This window comes from Phalangium opilio, unplaced genomic scaffold (assembly GCF_054372755.1).
Source record: "Phalangium opilio isolate 3A_F unplaced genomic scaffold, DU_Popi_V2 ptg000329l_1, whole genome shotgun sequence".
NCBI classification, from domain to species: domain Eukaryota; kingdom Metazoa; phylum Arthropoda; class Arachnida; order Opiliones; family Phalangiidae; genus Phalangium; species Phalangium opilio.
In genome coordinates, this window is record NW_028324226.1 from 8276353 (window position 1) to 8283879 (window position 7527).

The window sequence follows — 7527 nt, forward strand, 5'->3', positions numbered from 1 at the left end:
CAAATGGGATTTTACAGGATTGTGTTTTCGGAATTTTTTTTAATTAATGTGTCTCTTTAGTTTAAAAATAGATCATTAAATTTTGTATTGATATATATTTTTTAAATAAAAAATTCCTTCTCTGTGTATATGTAAATATCTATTATAAAATTTTCGTTTAAATAATCTTTGGGCGACATTCTGAAGGAAACGACACAGTAACGGGGTTGCCTTGTTCACAACATTTTAGTCAATGATGGAACAAACACCAGCCGCTACCTAAAATTTTTCTAAACTATAGAAAACAACAATACGTATTCTCCCAGTTGTCTGTTTATGTTCAGAAATTGTCTACTGGTTGTAGACTGGCTTATCCATAGATAAATATTAGGCCTAAGTTAATTAAATAAAATAATCAACATTCGAAAAACCCTAGGTTTTATTTCAAAAAGCCCAGTATAAATTATCATTCAAAAGTCACTGCTTAGTAAAAAAAGCCTTGGAATGTTTCATAAAATTATAAATATTATTAAGCAATATTCTGATGTTGAAACAATAAATATCTCAAACTATTTTTAAAATGAAATTATTTTAGCATTTAAATTAATCAAAATTTAATATTTTAATGACGGATTTTTATGGTGGGTTAAACCATATAAAACCCCTGGTTTTTTTTAATTCGAACCCTGAAAATAATTATTCTAATTCGAAATAATTCGATTTGATTCATGTTGGGCTCGCAATATTTCAACGTGCAGGGCGCTGCATTGGGACCTTACACACTCTCTAGTTGTTTAAGACAAGTGTCAGATAATGTTGATTGGACCAAATACTTGCCAAAAATTACGAGTCGATGACTTCAACGATAACTAAGCATACATTTTTCCTGGTAATTACCAACATTAAAGATAATTAATATTTTTAAATATTGAAAACCCGATTGAACTTTACATTGAACTATGCATTGTAAAGGGACCCACCTGTAAATAAGTCGCGAGTTGACTTAGTGTGGATATCCCTTCCTAGACCAAGCTTATTTACTATATTTCAGTGGAAAATGTGGTTATTTAGTAGTTAGATTCTTACCCAGACGGTTTAAAATCTTACTTTGGTTTTGCAGGAGTTAGAAATGAAAATGGAACTGAATTCTGGAAGGACCCTTCCTTGGCTAACGATTTCGACCAATCTACTTCGATCATACCCAAAACTCGTCAACAACTGCATTTGGAAACGGACACAAAGTTCAGAAATGCTAAAGAAACCACCCTTTATATCGATAAGACCGCGAACATGTTCTACACATTAACAATCCCCAAGGGAATTTTCTTTAAGATCGTGAAGCAGGCTTGTCTCGAAAACCGATTTAAAAAATATATGGTCCAAAGTATAATTATTGATCCATGCAATACAGATAGTTACTGCATTTTTTTTCGATGAATTTCGAATATTATCCAATGGACGTACAAAACAGTTTCCTTGAGATTGCATTATGTAAAATCCAAACCGAATTAATGTAATAAGGACGTCGTAGCTTTAGCCTCTGGTACATGTACCATCCTCGCATACATCATTAAGAAACTTCGTCTGGTTTGGCTCATCCCAGAAATTGTTTATAAACGGAATTCATAAACGAAAATATTTATTTACCTAGGCTTCGACCGTATCCATCACCGATAGATGACGAGCTCGAGTTTTGAAAATATGAGTCACAATCCCCTAAATCTTAGAGTCGTGGAGGACGGGTATGGAATTCGCATGTCCAATGTTCTTCTTACATTAATAGGTTTTTGCTAAAATTATATTTAAAACTTAAAACAGATGATAGTTTGGTCTAAATGGTTGCTTCATTTCTAGATCGGCCATGGCATGCTAACATTTTGATGCGATAGCTGAATGACCGTATAACAAGCCAGTTCTGAAGTACGTAGTAAAAGAAACGTTCGGAAATAGTTTACAAAGGTAATTTTAAGGGCTGAAAAACGTTTTTCTTCATGAGGTTTCACTTCAATATTGCAATGTCTACAAGCCCATTTTCTATTCGAACGCCAGTCTCTTCAGCACTTATCACCCATCGTTTCTCGTAGTTGGTCAGTTTCTGGCACTATATTGACGCCATTCCTGGAAGCGTTTCTCTTGGCGTCACGGTAATTTTAGCATTGTCATGGTGCAAGCCAGAAGCGGAATTCCAATTCTTACATTATGTGACCGCTATGGACCATTGATTGCTTGGATGTCTGATTATGGCTTTCTAGTCCGTAGTGCAGTTTGCCTTGGCGAATTCTTTTGCCCAACACAAGATATGATATGTCAACGAGTAATTTAACTGCACAATGGAATCTGTCAGTTGCCTTTCCAAAACCAGACACGTGCAGAATAAGTCGGGTTGTGTTTTCTGGTTTCGTAGTCGTATTTATTGGTGTTACATTTGTCTCGTGTTGCATAAATGCTTCAAAAAATTTCATTCAGAATTTCAACTAATTTCAATTTAATTGAACACTTCTGCTAGATAAAGGTTCAATGAAGTTCTTAGACAGAGGGCTATTGAAATTTTCTAATACTTCTAAACAAGATGGGCAAGCTGATTTGACTTTCTCCACTTTGTGACTGTTTCCTTGTTTAAGTGGGTTGGTAACTAAATTTTGTAGACACCGTGGGCACTTCCACTCAGTTTTACCCAAGTAACGCACACTAAAATATAATGTATGGCAGAGTTATCTGAAGCAAACTGTATAGGTTCGAATAAATATTTTGTTCAATTCGACATTTCGTCAAAATCTCTATGATATGGTATTTGTTTAGAGATTAACGCTGATAAATGTAGATATAATATTACGTAATCGTAATGTCCTCTTAGTGTTTATATACGTCTGCCCTTTGATGTGTTTAGGCCTATAATATAAAAACGTATTTGGTGTTACATATAAATTTCATAATAATGAAATAGCAGAACTAACTTATTTTTCAAAATTTCTGAATTTTAAAGTATTTAAAATTATCAAAACTGAACGGTACTATTAATTTCAAATATCAAATGATTGAAAATCCAGTTCTAATGAATTTTCCAATTGTAAGCTAACAACATATTTTTACAAAACATCCTACTATCATTACTCTAACAGAATCAAAAGGGACAGAGTAATGTTTTATATTTCTCTCGTATGATTTACTTCGAATAAAAGTGGCCCTACATTTTTAAGTCATTAGAAAAATCCTTTGTATTGACAACACTTTCAGTTAAACCACAAGTTTGCTTTAGTTTGTATCAATGAAACACTCTCAGAATTGTTTGATTAACTGCAAGTTTTTTACACCATTAAACATAAACCCGATTGAGAAGCAGTTATACACCAATAAAAACCTCTTAATCATTTTACCGTCTCTTTAAAGATATGGTGTTCTACTCGAAAGAGGCAGGTACGCAATATGTAATGGGAATGCTTTTTTTCGGGTGCTATCTTAACTGCTTCACGAACACGTTGGATCCAAAAACGATGTAATGGTAAACCACTTTTTTATTTTTTAAGCTCTCACCCTTTTCTCTCACTACTTACACATTTTTATCCATCAGAATTTCCACCCTTTCCGAATCATTAGCGAACAGAAGCGTGGCACAGCCACCTAACGGTTTACATCATCTCCGAGTCTCAACTACTAGAGTAAGGGAGAAATAACTTTTCCGCGGCAGGAAAAGATTCCAACTCGAGATAAAAGAGAGAAAAGAGGCTGAAGAGATTGCATTATGTAACACTACCACAGTCACTCACGGTCGGTTCAAGATAAAACATAAGACGAAAAAAAGTAAGAGTGAATCTTAAAAGAAGGGAGTGTTACGGATGCACGCTCCAAAGATTTGACCAAAATTATATTGACGTTGTAAGTACATCGCTAGTATGCAAGAACCAACGAAAAACTTATTTCCCAAGTTTGTAATGTTATTCTCCCTTTCGCTTAATCAAAGAAAAATTAACATACTGACGTATGTGATTAAGTAAAGGAATATTATTACATGATATGTGAAAAAAAAACTGTAGATAATTCGGAATTTCTGGACATGCAATAAATTTACGTACATATAAATTATCTTGGTGCAGTTTCATTTACAACTTGAGTACTTTTATATTTTTAGGAAATAATTTCAATGTGAACGAATGGAACAGAATCGTAACAACTGATGTATATTTAATCATATTAAAATATAATTCTTGTATAATAAATACCATACTTTTTCAAGGTAAACACAACAAATTGCAATTTTCAGCTCATATTCATTCGTTACAAGGTTTAATTAAAGTTTTCCATCGTCTGTGAAACAAAACGAAAAAAATAAAAATAAAAATAACTCTTAAATTTTTAAGTGAACCACAGATGACTTTAACAGTCGGAGTCCAACAGTAAAACAGTTCTAGGCAGCATTAGTATGGAAAATTGTAATCACTCTATTCGCGTGGTTTTTTCTTACGTTTGAAAGTAAAAATAAAAAAACTTGAGGGATTCATTTTCGATTCAAAATGGACCGTCTTTACAAAATAAACGGCTGCTTCCTTTATATTTTTTATTTTAAGGAAAAACTTCTCTTTGTTCTTTCACAAACCAAGAAAATCCCTTAAACATTTTCTCCCTTGTCAGTTGCCAGACAAAAGAAAGCTTCTTATCTAGGTTGGTGCATATTCGCGGTTTTTGTTGGTTATACATATTTATAAAAAATCCTGAAAACGCGAAAAAAAACCATCGGCTTGTTTAAAACGATGACTGAATAAAAATGATAAGTGTCTATAATTAGCGGTACAAAACGAGTGCTTTGAAAAAGAAACACCGTCACGGCTTTTATTGGGGTTTAGAGGAAAACTAAGAGGATGAATAATTTTGAACAAATGAGCAACTGTTAATCGTAAGCCCTAAGTGGATTTGCGATAAGGGCGGTTCTCCCAAAATGGTAAAACCAAACGCAAGTTTCGAAAGATAATTTTTCATAGCTTCTGGGAGTTTATTTGGATTTTTCATTTATTAAATGTATCACCGAGTAATAATTTATCAAAATGACGAAGAATTTATATGTTGTATCTTATTTTGTTATTTTGTTTCAGCTGTTCATTTATTTGTGATTTAACGTGTGTTTTTCCCAGAAAAAAAGGAACATTAATTTTGGTGTTTTATAATCTACTTTGTGGTAAAAATAAATTTTGACGAAATATAAGAAATAAAAATCTATGGAGATTCACTTCGTTATATCAGAATTAACTATCAGTATAAGAATTAGCATATCATATTTTTGAGCGTGACTCTTTTTATGTAAAGCCCTGTTTAAAACTACTCCAGACATTAAAACTATTCATAGTATGAAAGGGTTTTGGCGATAACGGAATCATGCGCTTTTAACAGACTTACTGAATTCATGCAAAAGTTTTGAGATATTATATCATAATGTAGGCTTATGTATATTAATAAATATTGCAAATAAACTGAAAATTCATGCACAAGAGCATAAATCATTGTCTTTCCTTTTGGAATAATTTTACATAAAAATTTTTCAATCAGCTATTCAATACTCGGTGTAATGCAGTTAGCGAAACTTTAAACTTCATTTGTAGGGAAACTTAACCTAATCAAAATGCATATTTCGCTTGTGATGCTAACGTTTAAGTAATAAAGGGTAAAACCACGGGTATAGGACAAACTTTACGAGTTGAATCACTGGATTGCAGTCGTTCCCTGTTCTGCCGATAGGACAGAAAAATAGTGAAATCCGACGACTGGCGCAATCCGAAAAGTGAAAAAAATTTGCGACAAGAAGCGGAAAAGGCATATTGATGACTTGACTTCGGGGATGTTAAAGGCGAGTAACCCAAAGTAAAATATCTTTGATGTGGAAACTAAGAACCCTTCTAGATCTCAGTCTAGAATAAAATATTTTTACACTTTCAACTGCACTGAACTAAGAGACTGAAACGACGAGGAAAGTTTGAGTTTAGCTCGAGTAAGTCTGATTTGACGTAAATGATTTAGGTCTAACATAAAAAGCCGAGGTTTCTTCGTACGAAAAAGAAACTTCCCTGATAAAAAGTACTGTACATGTTACAGAGGATCAGAATTGTAAATACTCTTCATGATTAGTTATTTACAACGATAAAACTACAGAAGGAGAAGTGGTATACCAAAATATTGAGAGAGTTCGCAGACTTCACGAACTGGAGTAACAAGTTTCGTAGGAAACTGTATTTCAAAATAAATGGGAGCACAGAGTCTAGAGAAACAATAGTATCTTATATTTGTTCTCATATATAGTTCAGTATGTTCTTTCTTGGTTCTTTATGTGTAGTCACAATACGTTACCGAATTTGGCCAAACTGCCTGGTTCATATCAGTAACAACAGGGAAAAGTTTCCTTAAGATTGTTAAGAACGACCTATTCTAGACTTGTATTTACCTTTATGATTAAAACTCAGAATATAGTTTATGTTTGATTTTTCTTTTTATTATTTATTTGGAATTAAAATTCCGCGTTCAATAGCTAAACATAACGTTTTCACCCATGACGATTTCCAGTCCCTTAAAAATTGGGGAACGATGCGTAGCTTAGCTCGTAATAATATATTTCATCTTATTCTACGAAAAGTTGTAACTGAAACTCAACGTCTAATTTAAACCACTTTACATAGGAAGCTGAAATTTCGCAAGGAACTTACTCTTAAGAAGGAGGTACACACCAAGAAAAGAAATTCAAAATCCATAGCCCTCTTGGTAAATTGTGGTTGTGTAAAGAGATAAGCAATATGTTTTAAAATTAAAAAATTAACGAACGGGTCCTTTTGAACCAATGGGCAATTCCAGGTCCTTTTTATTAGTTCTTTTGCAAATTGGAATATGAAGCCTGAGCTACTAAACGATAAATTTGGTCTTGTATAATTTCAAGCACAGTACAATTTAAGTGATATATTTAGAAAAAGAACATACATACCAAAATTATATATACTGTATACTTCTAAAACTTATGGATAACATGCTTTTTTCTCAATCACCCAAGCCCTTACAATTATGTAAAAAACCTAATATTATAAAAATAAGAATTGGATTATCGAAATTTTAACCATTATTCAAAAGTATTTTGTAATTTAAAATCCTTGATACACTTCTATATATATTTTTTATCCGTTTTAAAATATAAGTCTATTCAATTCACTCTAGGAGTGTCACTCAATACGCACATCCACCAATTCACGATATCGAGCAGCAATTCATAGAATGGTCGAGTGCTAAATTTATTCAGCTAGAATGAATAGTGTAAATATATCATCAGTGGCAACGTTAAGCAAACCTTCAGAATTGACACAGAAGAGGACTGAGTCAATCGTATTTCTTTTTTACTGTATATCTAATAATTCTCATCTTTTCAAGACCTCGAGTTTCCTAAATCGCTGCTGATATTTGTGGCAACGCATGCTCTGTTTAATAACACAACCAGGAAAAGGATTACCAATTTCTCACAATATTACTTTCCTACTATTTCCTACTCTAAATAACGTTAAATTTTACTAGGGAGGAGTAGAAAAG